At 39.2% G+C, this 21,956-nt stretch overlaps 1 pseudogene; it reads right to left on the bottom strand.

The window, feature by feature from the left end:
• Positions 1–21,388: 21,388 nt before the first annotated feature.
• Positions 21,389–21,712, bottom strand: LOC138069949 (CDGSH iron-sulfur domain-containing protein 3, mitochondrial pseudogene; annotated as a pseudogene).
• Between the last annotated feature and the right edge of the window lie 244 nt (positions 21,713–21,956).

Raw genomic sequence — 21,956 nt, 5'->3', positions numbered from 1 at the left:
GTTTCTACTGTTTCCCCATCTATTTCCCATGAAGTGATGGGACCAGATGCCATGATCTTTGTTTTCTGAATGTTGAGCTTTAAGCCAACATTTTCACTCTCCTCTTTCACTTTCATCAGGAGGCTTTTTAGCTCCTCTTCACTTTTTGCCATAAGGGAGGTGTCATCTGCATATCTGAGGTGATTGATATTTCTCCTGGCAGTCTTGATTCCAGCTTGTGTTTCTTCCAGTCCAGTGCTTCTCATGATGTACTCTGCATATAAGTTAAATAAGCAGGGTGACAATATACAGCCTTCACGTACACCTTTTCCTATTTGGAACCAGTCTGTTGTTCCATGTCCAGTTCTAACTGTTGCTTCCTGACCTACATACAGATTTCTCAAGAGGCAGGTTAGGTGGTCTGGTATTCCCATCTCTTTCAGAATTTTCCACAGTTTATTGTGACCCACACAGTCAAAGTCTTTGGCATAGTCAATAAAGCAGAAATAGATGTTTTCTGGAACTCTCCTACCTAAAGAAACTGAAGACCTATATACAGAAAATTATAAAACACTGATGAAAGAAATCAAAGAGGACACTAATAGATGGAGAATATACCATGTTCATGGATCGGAAGAATCAGTATAGTGAAAATGAGTATACTACCCAAAGCGATCTATGGATTCAATGCAATCCCTATCAAGCTACCAGTGGTATTTTTCACAGAGCTAGAACAAATAATTTCAAGATTTGTATGGAAATACAAAAAACTTCGAATAACCAAAGCAATCTTGAAAAAGCAGAATGGAACTGGAGGAATCAACCTGCCTGACTTCAGGCTCTACTACAAAGCCACACTCATCAAGACAGTATGGTACTGGCACAAAGACAGAAATATAGATGAATGGAACAAAATAGAAAGCCCAGAGATAAATCCACACACCTATGAACACCTTATCTTTGACAAAGGAGGGAAGAATATACAATGGAGTAAAGACAATCTCTTTAAAAAGTGGTGCTGGGAAAACTGGTCAACCACTTGTAAAAGAATGAAACTAGATCACTTTCTAACACCATACACAAAAATAAACTCAAAATGGATTAAAGATCTAAACGTAAGACCAGAAACTATAAAACTCCTAGAGGAGAACATAGGCAAAACACTCTCCGACATTAATCACAGCAGGATCTTCTATGATCCACCTCCCAGAATTCTGGAAATAAAAGCAAAAATAAACAAATGGGATCTAATTAAACTTAAAAGCTTCTGCACAACAAAGGAAAATATAAGCAAGGTGAAAAGAGAGCCTTCTGAATGGGAGAAAATAATAGCAAATGAAACAACTGACAAACAACTAATCTCAAATATATACAAGCAACTTATGCAGCTCAATTTCAGAAAAATAAACGACCCAATCAAAAAATGGGCCAAAGAACTACATAGACATTTCTCCAAAGAAGACATACAGATGGCTAACAAACACATGAAAAGATGCTCAACATCACTCTTTATCAGAGAAATGCAAATCAAAACCACAATGAGGTACTATTTCACACCAGTCAGAATAACAGTGATCCAAAAGTCTATAAGCAATAAATGCTGGAGAGGGTGTGGAGAAAAGGGAACCTTCTTACACTGTTGGTGGGAATGCAAACTAGTACAGCCACTATGGAGAACAGTGTGGAGATTCCTTAAAAAACTGGAAATAGAACTGCCTTATTACCCAGTAATTCCACTGCCTGGCATACACACCAAGGAAACCAGAATTGAAAGAGACATATGTACCCCAATGTTCATTGCAGCACTGATTATAATAGCCAGGACATGGAAACAACCTAGATGTCCATCAGCAGATGAATGGATAAGAAAGCTGTGGTACATATACACAATGGAGTATTAATCAGCCATTAAAAAGAATACATTTGAATCAGTGCTAATGAGGTGGATGAAACTGGAGCCGATTATAGAGAGTGAATTAAGCCAGAAAGAAAAACACCAATAGAGTATACTAACACATATATATGGAATTTAGAAAGATGGTAATGATAACCCCGTATGCGAGACAACAAAATAGACACAGATGTTTAAAATGGACTTTTGGACTCAGAGGGAGAGGGAGAGGGTGGGATGATTTGGGAGAATGGTATTGAAACATGTATACTATCATGTAAGAAACAAACCGCCAGTCTAGGTTTGATACAGGATACAGGATGCTTGGAGCTGGTGCACGGGGATGATCCAGAGAGATGATATGGGGTGGGAGGGGGGTTCAGGATGGGGAACTCATGTACATCCGTGACTGATTCATGTCAATGGATGGCAAAACCAATACAGTATTGTAAAGCATAATAAAGTAAAAATAAAAATTAAAAAAAGAAAATAAAACAGAAAAAAAGAAAAATGATAAGAGCAAGTCAGTGTAAACCATAGAAAATTATCTCAGGGAAATACTGAGTCTCTATTATGTAGGAGGAATATTTAAAAGGTAAAAGTCACTATTTATTACTATTTGTTGAGAGAAGACTAAACACTCTAAGACTACTTAATCATTTTATCCATGAGAAAACTAAAATTTTAATTTTGCTTTAATGTAACTTTTAGCATTAGAGAATTGACATAATTATTTTTTATTAGCAAACCCTCAAGACTGAGTCAACTTTAATATTTGAATACATTTTACTGTTTTTCTGCAGATTCAATGGTTACAAGAATTGTGTGTTAGTTTTCATGGGTTCCCATAGCAAACTACTACAATTAGGTAGCTTAAAACAACAGAAATTTATTCTCTCACAGTTCTTGAGGTTAGAGTGTATAAGTAAGGCCATGATTCCTCTGAAACTCTAAGGGGGGATCCTTCTTTACCTTTCCAGTTATTTGTAATCCTAGGCATTCCTTGGCTTGTGGCAGCCTGACTCCAATATCTGTCACGATCTTAATCCTTTTGAATGTCCCTCTCTTCACCTGGTATTCTTTCCCTCTCTTCTTGTAAGGACAATAGTCATACAGGATTAGGACCCACCCTAATGATCTCATCATAATCTGATTACATCTGCAAAGACTCTATGTAGTTAAATTCAGTCGAGGGCTCAGTTGTGTCTGACTCTTTGTGACCCCATGAACTGCAGCACACCAGGCCTCCCTGTCCATCACCAGCTCCTGGAGTTTACCCAAACTCATGTCCATCAAGTCGGTGATGCCATCCAACCATCTTATCCTCTGTCATCCCCTTTTTCTCCTGCCTTCAATCTTTCCCAGCATCAGGATCTTTTCAAATGAGTCAGCTCTTCTCATCAGGTGGCCAAAATATTGTAGTTTCAGCTTCAACATCAGTCCTTCCAATGAACATCCAGGACTGGTCTCCTTTAGAATGGACAGGTTGGATCTCCTTGAAGTCCAAGGGACTCTCAAGAGTCTTCTCCAACACCACAGTTCAAAAGCATCAATTCTTCGGTGCTCAGCTTTCTTTATAGTCCAACTTTCACATCCATACATGACCACAGGAAAAACCTAGCCTTGACTGGATGGACCTTAGTCACATTTACAGGTAGGTACTAAAGAACACAACTCAACACATAATAATCTGTTATCAGTCAGTTCAGTGACTCAGTTGTGTCTGACTCTCTGCGACTCCATGGACTGCAGCACACCAGGTTTCCCTGTCCATCACCAACTCCCTGCTGCTGCTGCTGCTAAGTCGTGTCAGTCATGTCCGACTCTGTGCTTCCGCATAGACGGCAGCCCACTAGGCTCCACCGTCCCTGGGATTCTCCAGGCAAGAACACTGGAGTTGGTTGCCGTTTCCTTCTCCAATGCATGAAAGTGAAAAGTGAAAGTGAAGTCGCTCAATCGTGTCTGACTCGGCTACCCCATGGACTGCAGTCTACCAGGATCCTCCATCCACGGGATTTTCCAGGCAAGAATACTAGAGTGGGTTGCCATTGCCTTCTCTGTCACCAACTCCCAGAGTTGCTCAAACTCATATCCATTGAGTTGGTGATGCCATCCAACCATCTCATCCTCTGTCATCCCCATCTCCTCCTCCTCCTCAATTTTTTCTCATCATCGGGGCCTTTTCCAGTGAGTCAGCTTTTTGCATCAGGTGGGGAAAGTATTTAAGCTTCAGCTTCAGCATCAGTCCTTCCAAAGAATACTCAGGACTGATTTCCTTTAAGATTGACTGATTTGAATTCTTTGCAGTCCAAGGGACCTCTCAACAGTCTTCTCCAACACCACAATTCAAAAGGATCAAATCTTTGGTGCTCACTCTTCTTTATGGTCCAACTCTCACATCTATACATGACTGCTGGAAAGACCACAACTTTGACTAGACAGACCTTTATTGGCTAAGTAATGTCTCTGCTTTTTATTTTTATTTTTTCTTTTTTTTAATTTTCTTTTTTTTAGTTTTTTATTTTTTTAATTTTAAAATCTTTAATTCTTACATGTGTTCCCAAACATGAACCCCCATCCCGCCTCCCTCCCCATAACATCTCTGTGGGTCATCCCCATGCACCAGCCCCAAGCATGCTGTATCCTGCGTCAGACATAGACTGGCGATTCAATTCTTACATGATAGTATACATGTTAGAATGCCATTCTCCCAAATCATCCCACCCTCTCCCTCTCCCTCTGAGTCCAAAAGTCCGTTATACACATCTGTGTCTTTTTTCCTGTCTTGCATACAGGGTCGTCATTGCCATCTTTCTAAATTCCATATATATGTGTTAGTATACTCTATTGGTGTTTTTCTTTCTGGCTTACTTCACTCTGTATAATTGGCTCCAGTTTCATCCATCTCATCAGAACTGATTCAAATGAATTCTTTTTAACGGCTGAGTAATACTCCATTGTGTATATGTACCACAGCTTTCTTATCCATTCATCTGCTGATGGACATCTAGGTTGTTTCCATGTCCTGGCTATTATAAACAGTGCTGCGATGAACATTGGGGGATGTGTCTCTTTCAATTCTGGTTTCCTCTGTGTGTATGCCCAGCAGTGGGATTGCTGGGTATAAGGTAGTTCTATTTGCAATTTTTTAAGGAATCTCCACACTGTTCTCCATAGTGGCTGTACTAGTTTGCATTCCCTCCAACAGTGTAGGAGGGTTCCCTTTCTCCACACCCTCTCCAGCATTTATTGCTTGCAGAGGCAAAACACTCTCAGACATAAATCACAGCAGGATCCTCTATGATCCACCTCCCAGAATTCTGGAAATAAAAGCAAAAATAAACAAATGGGATCTAATTAAAATTAAAAGCTTCTGCACAACAAAGGAAAATATAAGCAAGGTGAAAAGACAGCCTTCTGAATGGGAGAAAATAATAGCAAATGAAGCAACTGACAAACAACTAATCTCAAAAATATACAAGCAACTTATGCAGCTCAATTTCAGAAAAATAAACGACCCAATCAAAAAATGGGCCAAACAACTAAATAGACATTTCTCCAAAGAAGACATACAGATGGCTAACAAACACATGAAAAGATGCTCAACATCACTCATTATTAGAGAAATGCAAATCAAAACCACAATGAGGTACCACTTCACACCTGTCTCTGCTTTTTAATATGTTGTTTGGTTTGGTCACAGCTTTTCTTCCAAGGAGCAAGTGTGTTTTAATCTCATGTCTGCAGTCACCATCTTCAGTGATTTTGGAGCCAAAAAAATAAAGTCTGTCACTGTTTCCATTGTCCCCCACCCCCACCCCCTCCACTGTTTGCCATAAAGTGATGGTACGGGATCCATGATCTCAGTGTTTTGAAGTTGAGCTTTAAGCCAACTTTTTCACCCTCCTCTTTCACTTTCATCAAGAGGCTTTTTAGTTCTTCTTCACTTTCTGCCATAATGATGGTGTCATCTGCATATCTGAGGTTATTGATATTTCTCCTGGCAATCTTTATTCTAGCTTGTGCTTCATCTAGCCCGGCATTTCGCATCATGTGCTCTGCATATAAGTTAAACAAGCAGGGTAACAGCTTTTACATACTACTTTCCCAATTTGGAACCAGTCCATTGTTCCATGTCCAGATTTAACTGTTGCTTCTTGACCTGCATACAGATTTCTCAGAAGGCAGGTCAGGTGGTCCTGTATACCCATCTCTTGAAGAATTGTCCACAATTTGCTGTGATCCACAGAGTCAAAGGCTTTGGTGTAGTCAGTAAAGCAGAAGTAGATGTTTTCTGGAATTCTCTTGCTTTTTCTATGATCCAACAGATGTTGGCAATTTGATCTTGTTTCCTCTGCCTTTTCTAAATTCAACTTGAACATTTGGAAGTTCATGGTTCATGTACAGTTGAAGCCTGGCTTGGAGAATTTTGTGCATTACTTTCCTAGTATGTGAGATGGGTGCAATGGTGCAGTAGTTTGAATATTCTTTGGCATTATCTTTTTGGGATTGAAATGAAAACCTACCTTTTCCAGTCCTGTGGCCACTGCTGAGTTTTCCAAATTTGCTTGCATATTGAATGCAGCACTTTAACAGTGTTATATCTGATAGACAGAGTGCCTAAAGAACTATGGATGGACGCTCATGACTTTGTACAGAGGCAGTAATCAAGACCATGTCCAAGAAAAAGAAATGCAAAAAAGTCAAAATGGTTGAGGAGGACTTACAAATAGCTGAGAAAAGAAGAGATGCTAAAGGAAACCAAATGGTTAAACCACAAAAATATGATACTCAACCACGGCTGTTACATATGAAGAATGATTTCTTAACATTAGTCAGCCAGCAAGAGAATACACATTGCCAGAGCTAGAAGCAAACACAAAACCAGGGAGAAAGAGAAATTTAGAAAATGTGAATTTCCACTGCAACTTGGGAATTAATGCAAAGTCCAAAGGGCAATGAAAGTACACTGGAGATCTTTTATCTTTCAGATCATAAGGTCTATTTCTCAACCAATTAAGCTTAATTTCCTCAAGCAAGAGAGTCTACTTACACCTTGTAAACTGGCAAGGTATAACTTTCATTGTCAAAATCATGTCTCTCATACAAATATAATGAGCAAATATCAAAGATGTATTTGATTCATTAATGAGGGAACTTGTTGGAGGGTAAAGTTGATTCAGAACATTTGAGACACAGAAATTTTTCATAGTTGGAAAAGAGATGCTGAAATAAATTTGCTAAGCTAGGAACAAAATAGTTTAATGTTCTATACGTCAATAAGACTTTAAAATTTGTGTTTATTTTTTAGCAGGCAAATTAATTTCTTCTCTACCAGACAACAATATTCAAGTTAATAGCAAACTTAGCACATTCTAGGCAATCAGTAGTAAACAGCAGTAAAAAGTGTATTTCCCTAGAGAATTAAATAACCCTGGGTAAGCCTGTCATACAAAGTTTCAGTGCAATATTAACTACATGTAGTCATTTTCTGCCTCATTTCCTTGTTTGGATTATTTTTCTTAACAGATCTTTGAGATTTATTGTAGAAAGAGATTTGGAAGTTTTTTAATTGAAATTAGATAAATGAATCAAATATGGGCTTTTTCTGTAAGAACAAATAGGTCTTAGAAATTTGGATAGTCAATATATATCTTTAACTTAGTTTCTGAAAATAAATATGACAACACTGAAGAAAGTATATTAAATTCTAAACTGCTTTTGCAGTAATAGTCACAAATATTATTTTTGAGTCCTAATTGTGAACATATAACTCTAAAATAATTATTTATAAGAATATAACTCAAAAACAATAATAAATCATTTTAATTTATGCTTTCTGTGAACAGAATGGGCGCTGGAATTCTGAAATCATTCAGATAAATGGGTTCCTTCCCTTCTTTTGCATCTATATCTAGAATCAGGCTTATGAGGAGAAAAGAAGATATTAAGAAAAGGTCGCAAGAATACACGGAAGAATTGTACAAAAAAGAGCTTCGTGACCTAGATAATCCCAATGGTGTGAACACTCACCTAGAGACAGACATCCTGGAATGTGAGGTCAAGTGGGCCTTAGAAAGCATCACTACAAACAAAGCTAGTGGAGGTGATGGAATTCCAGTTAAGCTATTTCAAATCCTGAGAGATGATGCTGTGAAAGTGCTGCACTCAATATGCCAGCAAATTTGGAAAACTCAGCAGTGGCCACAAGACTGGAAAAGGTCAGTTTTCATTCCAATCCCAAAGAAAGGCAATGGTCAAAGAATGCTCAAACTACAGCACAATTGCACTCATCTCACATGCTAGTAAAATAATGCTCAAAATTCTCCAAGCCAGGCTTCAGCAATACGTGAATTGTGAACTTCCAGATGTTTAAGCTGGTTTTAGAAAAAGCAGAGGAATCATAGATCAAATTGCCAACATCCGCTGGATCATGGAAAAAGCAAGAGAGTTCCAGAAAAATATCTATTTCTGTTTTATTGACTATTCCAAAGCCTTTGATCATAATAAACTGTGTGGATCAGAATAAACTGTGGAAAATTCTGAAAGAGATGGGAATACCAGACCACCTGACCTGCCTCTTGAGAAACCTGTATGCAGGTCAGGAAGCAACAGTTAGAACTGGACATGGAGCAACACACTGGTTCCAAATAGGAAAAGGAGTACGTCAAGGCTGTATATTGTCACCCTGCTTATTTAACTTCTATGCAGAGTACATCTTGAGAAAGGCTGGACTGGAAGAAACACAAGCTGAAATCAAGATTGCTGGAGAAATATCAATCACCTCAGATATGCAGATGACACCACCCTTATGGCAGAAAGTGAAGAGGAACTAAAGTGCCTCTTATAAAAGTGAAAGAGGAGAGTGAAAAAGTTGGCTTAAAGCTCAACATTCAGAAAACGAAGATCATGGCATCTGGTCCCATTACCTCATGGGAAATAGATGGGGAAACTGGAAACAGTGTCAGACTTTATTTTGGGGGGCTCCAAAATCACTGCAGATGGTGATTGCAGCGATGAAATTAAAAGACGCTTACTTCTTGGAAGAAAAGTTATGACCAACCTAGACAGCATATTCAAAAGCAGAGACATTACTTTGCCAACAAAGGTCCGTCTAGTCAAGGCTATTTTTTTCCCAATGGTCATATATGAATGTGAGAGTTGGACTGTGAAGAAAGCTGAGTGCCAAATAATTGATGCTTTTGTACTGTGGTGTTGGAGAAGACTCTTGAGAGTCCCTTGGACTGCAAGGAGATCCAACCAGTCCATCCTAAAGGAGATTAGTCCTGGGTGTTCTTTGGAAGGACTGATGCTAAAGCTGAAACTCCAATACTTTGGCCACCTCATGCGAAGAGTTGACTCATCGGAAAAGACCCTAATGCTGGGAGGGATTGAGGGCAGGAGGAGAAGGGGACAACAGAGGATGACATGGCTGAATGGCATCACCAACTGGATGGACATGAGTTTGAGTAAACTCCAGGAGTTGATGATGAACATGGATGCTTGCTCTGCTGCGATTCATGGGGTCACAAAGAGTTGGACATGACTGAGTGACTGAACTGAATTGAAGTGAACTGATCTTAGAGGAAGAGCTAAAACCAGAATGCCAAATGCATCCTCTTGGTATGCCCAGTTCCTGAGTCTCTCTGAGGTAATTTGCATCCATCTGCAGGTGGTTTACAGACATATGTCTAAATTTTAAATGCTCTGAATCACATATTCCAGGAAAAAATAAATATTGTATCTTTTATTTAGATCTGGTGGGTATCTTATCAAGTGTTTCTAATAATGCACATATACCTTTACATCTAGAAAATTAATCCCATGCAAAATAACCAGACTTAATCTCTTTTAAAAGTAAAAATATTTGACTTTAATTCAGTCATACAATCATCTAAGCCTTAAGATGTGAAGTTTATTATTCCAATTTTTATTGATAAGAAAATCAAAGTTAGTCATGATTAAAGGACTTGCCTGATGTCACCAGACTTGTCAGTTAGATGGGGATTTCACTAGGATCTTTCTTACTATTTTCAATGCATGAGTCTCAGGAGGTGTGGGTTCGATCCGTGGTTAGGGGAAACCCCTTGGAAGAGAACATGGAAACCCACTCCAGTGATCTTGCCTGAAGAATCCCATGGACATAGGAGTCTGGTGGGCTTAGCTCCATAGGGTTGCAAAGGGCCTGGACATAACTGAGCGACTTAGGATGCATGCATACTTCCCTAAATTACTAAATAATAGTTAATTTGGTTTTTGCCTATCTAATGGTTCCATCTCTTTCAGTTTCTCTTTTTTCCACTCAAAACTCATCCTTCTTCTTCCCCCCACCCCCCAAAAGGACTTCTTTTTACTTCACACATGCCTTTTGATTTCTGAACTTGCTGTTGCTTTTGAAATTGTCTCCTCCCAGATCTTTACATAACAGGCTCTTTCTAATTTCTCATCATCTGCTTAAATTATGTTTTGACCACACTATTTAGCACAGTCCTCCACCTCATCAATCTCCATCCAATTAGTTTCTTCAAAACGTGACATGACTCATTAATTCAACAATACTTGTTAAGTACTTATAGTGCCCAGGACTCTCCTAGACATTGGGATATGGCAGTAAATAAAGTAGACATAAATTCCTGGCTTCATAAAATATACATTCTGGTTGGAGGAGACAGCCAGTAAACAAATAAGTAAAATCAATGTTACCTCAGTAGTGATAAGTGTTATATAGAAAAAAAAAAAAAGGCAAGAAAATAGATTGAAGGTGTTGGACAATAGGAACAGTACGGTAATTTAAAATAGATTTTTAGGAAACGCCTCTTTGAGAAGATTGGATTTGAGCCATCTTTAAGAAGCTGAGAAAGTGAGCTATGCTTACATTTGCAGGAAGAAAATTCCAGGTGCATGCTTTGACATTCTTGAAATATATTTACTATTACCAGTCTTTCCCTTACATTAGGCTCTAGTTCCATGAAATCAGGGACCTGTCTGGTGGTTTTATTCTTAAGAGTCTAGAATAGTGTCTGCTGCATTAGATACACTTTAACATCTAACAATATTCTTCTGTTTGCTTTCAGTGCATATTTTCAGTAATGAAATATTTTTGGATTATATTTTTAACACATAGCATATTGGATTAGTGTCATCAGAGAAATAATACCTAAACTCTTTTCCTGATCTGACATCTTACACATGCATTTTTATTATACTTCGGTACTCATATTGTCTTACACTTGAATGCTTTCAAATTTCTCTGCCATTTTTCTAACCACTTATCCAGGCTCATAAAATCTCCCTAGTTTATAGTCATTAACTTGATGTTTTGCTCCCTGTCTAGAAGTTTAGTGTTATTTTCAAAATTATGAATCTTATTATGTATTCCATTTATATGGGATTTATATGGATATTAAATGTGACTGGGTCACAACAAAATGTCATCTTAAGGGCCATATATTTCTACTTTTTATCTGTACTTTCCATACTAATCCATGGAAAAATGGGACCAGACAGCTAGACCTCTTAATTTCATCTTATGTTTTTCTTTGTATAGAACTTTGGCAAAAACTGTGTAATTTATTTATTTCTCTCCCTTTCACTTCCCAGCCCTCAATATGCCAGCTTATTTCAATTTTTAATATTAATGATGCCTGCCAAATTATTCCCTCCAAGTCTCTTTCATCTTAGCCAACATTTTGATTATTCTTATACCAGTAAGTATCATGAATCCAATCAGACTGAAATTCCAGTTAGATCAAGAGAAAGATTTTCAGTGCAAAAGTATTCCTACATTTGTATCATAAACCTTTAATCCTCAATTTGATTGTAGAGAAACCTGAACATCATGAAGAATACAAAGAATTCTAAATAATTTTGTTGGATTTCTTCTGACTCTGCTTTTTAAATCTTTTTAGGGGCATTTCTTGCATATCAATAATTTTCCCTTTCTTTCCCTCATAAAGGCTGCAATACTCTAATTAGAAAGCTATTTGCATTTGCTGGATCTAAATATGTCTTGGTAACAAAACAAAACAAAACAAAAATCAGACAGCTCAATTCAGAGTCTTTACATAAACCTGGCAAGAAGACAAATTTCCCATTTCTGCACTGGGTGAGGAACTCTGCCTTACCTGCAGAGATCTTGTCGAGATATAGCAAGTAGCTGGCAGAGCGTATGCTCTGCTGGGTGTCTTGGAGTTACCTGTGGTGCAGGCAGTTTGAATCACCCTCACAGCCTCCTGTGCATATTTTACAGATGCTGCTACACATGCTTCCTGGAGTCCTCAGGAGTCTTTGAAATTCAGAGGCTTGGCAAGGCGTACTCATGTGATACTTTCTTATTTAATCTTGCCGAAAGGGGTGATTCTTGGAAAGTGTGAAAATACCTTACCAAGCTACATCAACAGATGTATAGTAACTGAAACTCATTTTAAATACCTAAGGGGATTCATTCTCTTGACATACATTTAACTCCCATTATGATTAATGGAAGCATTACTTGATTTACAGCATGCTCCTGACTTTAGAGGGCTGATGTTTGTAGAGGAAAGAACCATCAACAGATTTATGAACTTTATTCATATTTCTGCTATTGTGAAAATAATTTCTTAGCTTACCTTCCACTCATGACCTGATTATAAGTATCACTATATCCATCCATATTGACAGAATGTCAGGGTTTGCAATAAATTAAAAAGAAACAAAAAACAAACAAAAAAAAAACACCTAATCTGATTAGAAAATTTCAACACAAGATTATTCGCTGTCAAGTATTAATGACTACAATGAAAGCAGGAAATTTTAACTAAAGCAAATGATTAGACTCAGCAACACACTCAGTGGCTTGACTAGTTTGTCTTCCCTTCCTTCTACATCAACATTTGTATGAACTTTAGCAGGAGCTACCTAATTCTTTATATATTCTTTTAAACAAATAAAAAAAATCTTTTTTAAAATACATTAAACAACATATTCTTTGTATGTTGTGTTTTTAATTCTTTTTATGTTTTTTCACATGAGTTGTTTTCCTACACACTTACCAGAAAGCTTGTATTTGAGAGTGGGCTGAGGAGTGCAAGATTGGAGTTTTCCCTGTATACATCCTAAATTTAACACATACTTTTAGTCCTGTGACAAGATGGGAATCGATAATGATTGGTCCAAAATGTTATATTTATAATAATCAATTAATTATTAGGTACAATTCTTGATATGTGGTTAAGTAAACCTGGAGTGACATCAGGCTTCTATTTTTTTTATTTTTAATTAACTTATTATACAGGCAAGTCCAGTGACATTAGTTGCACTATTTTTTTCTCCTCTGGAGACTCCTGGAGGCGTGGGTTGGTGGTGGCCTGCTACAGGGTTGGGGGGAATGAATGTGCATGGGACCTTTTGAAGGAGGTCGCCATTATCTGTCAAGATCTTTAGGCCCCTTCCTATGTAGTCAGTACTAACGACAGGTTTCTATTGCACCTGTCACTTCCAAGGTGGTTCCCTCTGTTTTAGCTTCTTCTGTTTGTTGGTCTCTTCAGCGTCTGATTTTCACCCTGACACAAAGGGGGTGGTGGTGGACACTTTTTTTAGGCTCACCTCCACATAGTTTGGCATCAGGTCAAACAACAGGGAGGGAACACAGCCCTGACCATCAACATAAAATTGGATTAAAGATTTACTGAGCATGGCCCCACCCATCAGAACAAGACCCAGTTTCCCCCTCAGTCAGTCTCTCCCATCAGGAAGCTTCCATAAGCCTCTTATCCTTCTCCATCAGAGGGCAGACAGACTGAAAACCACAATCACAGAAAACTAACCAGTCTGATCACATGAACCACAGCTTTGTCTAACTCAGTTTAACTATGAGCAATGCCATGTAGGGCCACCCAAGACAGACGGGTCATGGTGAAGATTTCTGACAAAACATGGTCCACTGGAGAAGGGAATGGCAAACCACTTCAGTATTCTTGCCTTGAGAACCCCATGAACAGTATGAAAAGGCAAAAAGATAGGATACTGAAAGATGAACTCCCCAGGTCAGTAGGTGCCCAACATGCTACTGGAGATGAGTGGAAAACTAACTCCAGAAAGAAGGAAGAGACAGAGTCAAAGCAAAAACAACACTCAGTTGTGGATGTGACTGGTGATGGAAGTAAGTAGGATACTCTAAGAACAATATTGCATAGGAACCTGGACTGTTAGGTCCGTGAAACAAGGCAAACTGAAAGTGGTCAAACAGGAGACGGCAAGAGGAAACATTGACATTTTAGGAATCAGTGAACTTAAATGGACTGGAATGGGTGAATTTAACTCAGATGACCATTTTATCTACTACTTTGGGCAAGAATCCCTTAGAAGAAATGGAGTAGCCATCACAGTCAAAAAAAGAGGCTGAAATGCAGTACTTGGATGAAATCTCAAGAAAGACAGAAAGATGTCTGTTCATTTCCAAGGCAAACCATTCAATATCACAGTAACTCAAGTCTATGCACCAACCAATAATACTGAAGAAGCAGAAGTTGAATGGTGTTGTGAAGACTTATAAGACCTTTTAGAACTAACAACCAAAAGAGATGTCCTTTTCTTTATAGGGGAGTGGAATGCCAAAGTAGGAAGTCAAGAAATACCTGGAGTAACAGACAAATTTGGACTTGGAGTACAGAGTGAAGCAGGGCAAAGGCTAACAAAGTTATGCCAAGAGAATGTACTGGTCATAGCAAACATCCTCTTCCAACAACACAAGAGAAGACTCTACACATGGACATCACCAGATGGTGAATACCAAAATTGATTATATTCTTTGCAGCCAAAGATGGAGAAGCTCTATACAGTTAGCAAAAACAAGACCAAAAGCTGACTGTGGCTCAGATCATGAACTTCTTATTGCCAAATTCAGACTTCAATTGAAGAAAGTAGGGTAGACCATTTTGGTATGACCTATATCAATTACCTTATCATTATACAGTGGAAGTGAGAAATAGATTCAAGGGATTAGATCTGATAGACAGAGTGAGTGAAGAACTATGGATGGAAGTTCCTGACATTGTACAGGAGGCAGTGATCAAGACCATCCCCAAGAAAAAGAAGTGACCACAAGACCAAACCCAAGCAGAAAGGCAAAATGGTTGTCTGAGGAGGCCTTACAGACAGTTTTGAAAAGAGAAGCTAAAGGCAAAGGAGAAAAGGAAAGATATAAGCATATGAATGTAGAGTTCCAAAGAATAGCAAGGAGAGACAAGAAAACCTTCCTCAGTGATCAATGCAAAGAAATAGAGGAAAACAATAGAATGGGAAAGATCTCTTTCAGAAAATTAGAGAAACCAAGGGAATGCAAAGATGGGCACAATAAAGGAGAGAAACGGTATGGACCTAACCAAAGCAGAAGATATTAAGAAGAGGTGGCAAGAAAACACAGAAAGTGAGAGTGAAGTCACTCAGTCGTGTCTGACTCTTTGCGACCCCATGGACTGTAACCTACCAGGCTCCTCTGTCCATGGGATTCTCCAGGCAAGAATACTGGAGTGGGTTGCCATTTCCTTCTCCAAGGGATCTTCCTGACTCAGGGATTGAATCCGGGTCTCACACCTTGCAGGCAGATGCTTTAACCTCTGAGTCACCAGGGAAGCCCTCACACAGAAGAACTATATAAAACGATATTAATGACCCAGACAACCGTGATGGTATGATCAGTCACCTAGCCATCCTGGAGTGTGAATTCAAGTGGGCCTTAGTAAGCATCACTATGAACAAAGCTAATGGAGGTGATGGGATTCCAGTTGAGCTATTTCATCCTAAGAGATGATGCTGTGACAGTGCTGCACTCAATATGCCAGCAAATTTGGAAAACTCGGCAGTGGCCACAGGACTGGAAAAAATCATTTTTCATTCCAATCTCAAAGAAAGGCAATGGCCAAAGAATGCTCAAACTATTGCACAATTGCACTCATCTCACAGGTTTGCAAAGCAATGTTGAAAATTCTCCAAGTCTTGCTTCAACAGTACGTGAACTGTGAACTTCCAGATGTTCAAGCTGGTTTTAGAATAGGCAGAGGAAGCAGAGATAAAATTGCCAACATCCACTGGATCATCGAAAAAGCAAGAGAGTTTCAGAAAAAAAACATCTATTTCGGCTTTATTGACTATGTCAAAGCTTTTGACTGTGTGGATCACAAGAAACTGTAGAAAGTTATTCAAGAGATGGGAATACCAGACCACCTGACCTGCCTCCTAAGAAACCTGTATGCAGGTCAAGAAGTCACTGTTAGAATTGGACATGGACTAGGGTACTGGTTCCAGATTGGAAAGGAGTATGTCAAGGCTCTATATTGTCACCCTGCTTATTTAACCTATATGCAGAGTACATCATATGAAATGTTAGACTGAGTGAAGCACAAGCTAGAATCAAGATTGCTGTGAGAAATATCAATAACTTCAGATATGCAGATGATACCACCTTTATGGCAGAAAGTGAAGAAGAACTAAAGAACCTATTGATGAAAGCGAAAGTGGAGAGTGAAAAAGTTGTTTTAAAGCTCAACATTCAGAATACTAAGATCATGGCATCCGGTCCCATTACTTCATGACAAATAGATGGGGAAACAGTGGCAACAGTGTCAGACTTTATTTTTTTGGGCTCCAAAATCACTGCAGATGGTGACTGCAGCCATGAAATTAAAAGACCCTTACTCCTTGGAGGGAAAATTATGACCAACCTAGGCAGTTTATTAAAAAGCAAAAACATTACTTTGCCAACTAAGGTCCATCTAGTCAAAGCTGTGGGTTTTCCAGTAGTCATGTAGGGATGTGAGAGTTGGACTATAAAGAAAGCTGAACACTGAAGAAGGGATGCTTTTGAACTGTGGTGTTGGAGAAAATTCTTGAGAGTCCCTTAGACTGCTAGGAGATCCAACCAGTCCATCCTAAAAGCAATCAGTCCTAAATATTCATTGGAAGGTCTGATGCTGAAGCTGAAACTCCAAAACTTTGGCCACCTCATGCAAAGAACTGACTCATTGGAAAAGCTCCAGATGGTGTGAAAGATTGAAGACAGGAGGAGAAGGGGACGACAGAGGATGAGATGGTTGGATAGCATCACCGACTGAATGGACTTGAGTTTGCATAAACTCCAGGAGTTGATGATGGGCAAGGAGGACTTATATGGGGTCACAAAGAGACAGGACTGAGAGCATGAATTGAACTGACTGGAACTGGTTGTATACATGGTTGTATTCTGGAAACTGATTTTAAATCCTACATTATGTAAATAGCAGACAGAAAACTCAAAGTCCTCAAAGTCTCTCTCCTACTAGATAGGTATACCACAGTGAATCCCAAAATGAAAATGTTTTTTCCATGGGTAAATATATGAGAAATTTATGGAAATTTAACTTCAGTTAGTCTCCAAATATCTCAGAAATACTCAAAAGACTTGTTTCGCCTAGTATCTTTTCCTAATAATTTCATGATCAGAATGAAACATAAGACATAAGAAATAGGAATAAAATACCTAGATAAGGTGCTAAATACTCAAAAGTAGATGCCACTGTCATTTTCTTAAGTTGATATCAACTGATAATCAAAAACCTTTCTAGCAGTTGTTGATTCATACACATTCAAAATGTGATTAGTAGTCTATAGAGTTTATAGGAATAAACACTTGACAAAACTCACATTTTAAAAACAGTGACTGCAACTGGGCATCGTCTGGAAGGAAGAGAAAGCTACGCAAGCTTGTTCCAATTAAAAAAAGTGTATATTTTTTTAAGATAAAATTTCTACAGAAATTAAAACTGAGCTTATTTAGAAGTGAGAAGTTGGCTAATGGATTTTAATTCATTTTCCTTAGGCATTGCTGCTCCTATCTCCTCTGGCTGAGAGGAGGATTTTGCTTCTCTCAAAATCCTTTTTGAGAGGAGCTTTTTCAGACCCTGTTTCACCATGTTGCTGGCTCCTGCCCATATTCTAAAGATCTTACTTGTGAAGCATCTAACTGTCTGGCGCTGTGTGTCCTTGATGCAAATTTTCTGGAAACAGAATATGATCAGTTCTTTTCAGGCAATTATATGTTCCAGTCTTAACTAACTAACTGTGGACATGAGAACAGAAATATGTGTTACAACTACAGCCATCCAAATCCATCATTTCTGTCAGCATTATGAGTTTGGAGATATTCCAAGGAAATGGGTATGATACTGGCAAGAACACTTGGGTTGGAAAATTTTATTTGCCCTAGGAGGCTGACTGCGTCAATACTCTTGTCCTCTGGTTTTCCACTAGGTCCAGACAATAGGTTGAACAAGCGACTGAGGAAAGGAAAAAACAGATTTGAATTTTTACTCTGGTTGCTTTTTCCTTGTGAAGTCAACTTGAGATGAAGTTTCAGAGACAGAAACTAGATTGAGAGGAGTTGAAAAATAAAGACATATAAATAACAATTCACAAATATTTTGAAGTTTAGTTTTGGAAAGGAAGGATGCAGAGTGTAGGCTTTAGTAATCCATAAGTTAGAGGATGACTTTTTCTCAGGTTGGCTTAAAAAGTGAGCAGTTTGTCTAGGTGTATATTTATTTGGAAGGGAATGACCTGCCAGAGAAGAGACAGACCATAATCCATAAAACAAAATCATTGAAAAGGGAATTAACAATGCATTTGTTAGCATTGTTGAAGGGATTGGGGTTCGATAAAAAAAGAAATGCTTCTCAAACGAACCTACAGAGAGTCTGTCAAATCAAGACTATATTAGTTTACTCTGAATTGAATTGAAATATTTATTGTATTGAGCGGAGTTTTCAGGGTTTTTTTTTCTGTTATTGTTGTTGAAGATACATCTTAATGAATTTGAAAATGTGGATTTGAAAATCTATTTTTATGAGTCAATCAGTTACAGCTACTCAAGTAAACTATAGACAAAAATAAGAATATATAAACTAGATCATTTAAGCTACAGTTCTAAATCATCCACTGTTGCCTGCATGCTAAGACACTTCAGTCTCGTCTGACTCTTTGTGACCCTATGGATGTAGCCTGCCAGGCTCCTCTGCTTATGGGATTCTCCAGGAAAGAATACTGGAGTGGGTTGCCATGTCCTTCTCCAGGGGATCTTCCAGACCCAGGGACTGAACCAGTGTCTCCTGCGGCTCCTGCACTGCAGGCAGATTCTTTACTGCTTAGCCACTGGGGAGGCTGCATCCACTGTTAAGTCATGGGTAATTTTGAGCACATGTGAGGGACTAAAGGGACTGACCAAACAAAATTCTATTTTGTAGAAATCTGAAGATTCACATGGGAGGTAATTCATTTTAAGAAAATGAGCTAAACAAAATGAATTTGACCTAGTAAGAAAGTCTAGGGTATTAGCTCTTAGTAAAAGATGATGACTTTCACTTGTCTTTGTCTACCATTTTCTAGTTCTATGTCTGCATCACAGAGAAGAAAAAAGATTGGACATACCTTTCAATGGACTCTGTGACACCTTGACACCCAAGCAGCACTGTGACACGTTCTTCATCCACATGATTAGTCAGAGATATAGGTTCATTCTGATTTTCTGAAAATTAGCATAAAATTTCACAGCTTCATGTTATCAGGAGAGAATTTCTGAATGCTACAGATCTGGTAACTCTGACAGAGGAATCAGAGCCTTTTAGAACGGTTACCACATCTGCATTCTCTTATAGAGAAGCAGGGGCAGGGTGCACCAGCCCAGTGGTGCAGGGGAACCAGGAGGATACCCTCTGAGACCTCCCAGATGCTGTGGAAGAGGGAGAATCTATGGCAGCACAAAGTAAGAGCAGCACCTGTCAGAGCAGCACAAACACTGAGCTCACTGAGCGTGTACAGGATGCCCCCTCAGAACTCTCAGAAATCACTCTCAGGAGACTTTGTAGGGGGCTGAAGAAGCAAAATGTAAAAGTAATGGGTCAGAAAACAACAACAGAAATGAGATATTCCAGTAATGACACTTGCAGGACTTCAGCATATCATTTGTTCATACTAAAGTACTTCATGTTCAGAATGTGATAATGTATTTCAGTAAGTGGTTTATTTAATGCACAGGAGTGAATCAAGCACTGAGGAGGTCTCCTAATTATGAACCACCAAAAACTCTCGAAGGTATCAAGTAGATAAGCTTATGATTTTCATTATATACACGTGGACGTTGTCTTTTTCAACCATAGCTCTGAATTAACAAAGCTATCACCAGCAAATGCTAAGCTGAGATTTTCCTTTTTCACTCCTTGAAATAATACATTTCATGTGCCTACACATAACTACATGCATCTGTTGTTGCATTCCACATAAATTATTTTGTATCCAGTAACAGAGATAATATATAATTAGTACTTATAAGGCCCTTCATCAATATTGAGAAATTTGAGCTTTTAAAAGTATAATAAAAGACCTGTTAATTATAAATTTCCTTCTCTAGAGTTGCTTCCCTGGTGGGTCAGAGGTTAAAGCGTCTGACTCCAATGCAGGAGACCCGGGTTCGATCCCTGGGTTGGGAAGATCCCCTTGAAGAAGATAATGGCAACCCACTCCAGTATTCTTGCCTGAGGATCTCATGGACAGAGGAGGCTGGTAGGCTACAGTCCACGGGGTCACAAAGAGTCGGACACGACTGAGCGACTTCACTTCACTCTAGAGTTGTTAGGCATCTCAATTTTCCTAATCAATGTAGCTTATTAAACTCTACCAAATCCAATGATATATCTACCTCTATGCTTTTTGCTATTAAAAAAAATTATACTTCCTGTTTGTTCAGGAACTGAGGCACCTCTGTCCTGATATAGTGCTACTCAGTGCAAAGATAGGACGAGAAAAGGTGAAAACTGTTGTAGACGTCATGGGATTGTCTAAAGCTAATCATTTGGCTTTAATGAGCTGTTCAGATGTTGCTTACATGATAATCACACATTCTACAGATAGCTCCCAGAAGAATGAGCTATGATCAGGTAGTGAAGAATGAAGAAAAATCCTGTCAAATGATGTGCCAAATTAATTTGCTGGGACTGCTAAGGCAGCATCTGTCCAAGTACATACATGTGATGAGTGACTGGCATGAAGACCAAAGGTTCATAGAGGAGCAGAAGCCCAAAGTATCCAGGCTTGTTGATCTACCTTTTCCATCTCCTTAATGTCTATCATATCATTTAATACTTCAGTGAATACTGCCATTCCCTAGTCTTCAAGGAATTGTCTCTTAGAACCCACAAGAGAATTCCGATATTCTCTACCCTCCTCTCACATGAGGAAAGTCTGGCTAAAAACAAGGAGGAAAAAAGAGTGAACGTGAGGACAAAAAATATTATTATCTGACTCTTAGGATTTGAATAAGATCACTGTTTACTTGTTTGTTTGTTTTTATTTTTTAATCTTGGGCCAGCAAGTCTATTTAATGTCATCTTCACCAGCAGTCTTCAAGGCCAGAGCCTGTTGCCAGCTGCCCCAGATTGGAGACCTTGGGTTACCAGATCAAGCCCTTCACAAACCAGCTCTGGGTGCTGTGGTCCATGGGTTGAGCCACCCCTAGAGTGGAGAGCCCAGTTCTGCCTTCTGCACCTGTTCACTCTTGTGGGTACCATCATAGTATGGGGGCTTCTGGGTTGCCTTGCAGGTACAGTGTGCCACCATGCAGGTCTCCTGGGCCTTGAACTTCAGTGGGGATAGGCCAGGGCTTTTGAAGAAGTGGGATCCGTTACAGAAGGGCTGCTTTTTGCTGCGGCCACACACACACCACTTGTAGGTTTTCCCAGCCACCAGCTCCACCTTGATGGATGTTTTTAGGGCCACCACAGACTTGGCTGGGGTTTTAGGAAACCATCGGGCCAGCCAGGAGGTGATGCCCCCCATCTCTGGTTCAGCGTCCAGGCCGCTGGCCACATGAGCGTCCTGACACTGCGCACAGAGCCCATGGCATCCCCAGTGCCGCCACCGCGCCACCCTGGCTCCACCAAGATCACTGTTTTTAATAATGTCTTTTGAGTCTTCCCTGGTGGCTAAGATGGTAAAGTGTCTGCTTGCAATGCGGGAGACCTGGAAACGGCAACCCACTCCAGTACTCTTGCCTGGAAAATCCCACGGACGGAGGAGCCTG

Source organism: Capricornis sumatraensis, chromosome 2 (assembly GCF_032405125.1).
Source record: "Capricornis sumatraensis isolate serow.1 chromosome 2, serow.2, whole genome shotgun sequence".
NCBI lineage: Eukaryota > Metazoa > Chordata > Mammalia > Artiodactyla > Bovidae > Capricornis > Capricornis sumatraensis.
This window is presented reverse-complemented; position numbering and strand designations above follow the sequence as displayed.